The sequence below is a fragment of the Aptenodytes forsteri genome, unplaced genomic scaffold, assembly GCF_000699145.1.
Source record: "Aptenodytes forsteri isolate BGI_AS27 unplaced genomic scaffold, ASM69914v1 Scaffold820, whole genome shotgun sequence".
In the NCBI taxonomy this organism is placed as follows: domain Eukaryota; kingdom Metazoa; phylum Chordata; class Aves; order Sphenisciformes; family Spheniscidae; genus Aptenodytes; species Aptenodytes forsteri.
Genome location: NW_008795383.1, coordinates 70998 through 71215, shown reverse-complemented (window position 1 = coordinate 71215; position 218 = coordinate 70998). Strand labels below are relative to the sequence as shown.

Sequence of the window (218 nt, the reverse complement as noted above, 5' to 3'; positions counted from 1 at the left end):
GCGCCGAGCCGGGCCGCCGCCGGCCCCCCTTGGAGTCCGCCAGCAACACGAGCGCTCCCGAGCAGCCGCTCCTTCGGAGGAAAGAGCGGTGGCCCAGGCCCCCGGGGTCATGCTGCCCGGCCCCCCTGGCTGCGGGGAGCGGTGGGCGAGCGGCTCCCGCACAGCTGGTGCCGGCGGCTGTCAGACAGTCGGGTCATCCCCCCGTGGCAGCACGAGAC

The 218-nt window shown here is 76.6% G+C and overlaps 1 protein-coding gene across 1 annotated transcript in view; it reads right to left on the bottom strand.

Moving 5' to 3' along the window:
- Positions 1-218, bottom strand: part of AGBL5 (ATP/GTP binding protein like 5) — a 35876-nt gene that overhangs the window by 13516 nt on the left and 22142 nt on the right. The window lies entirely within an intron of this gene.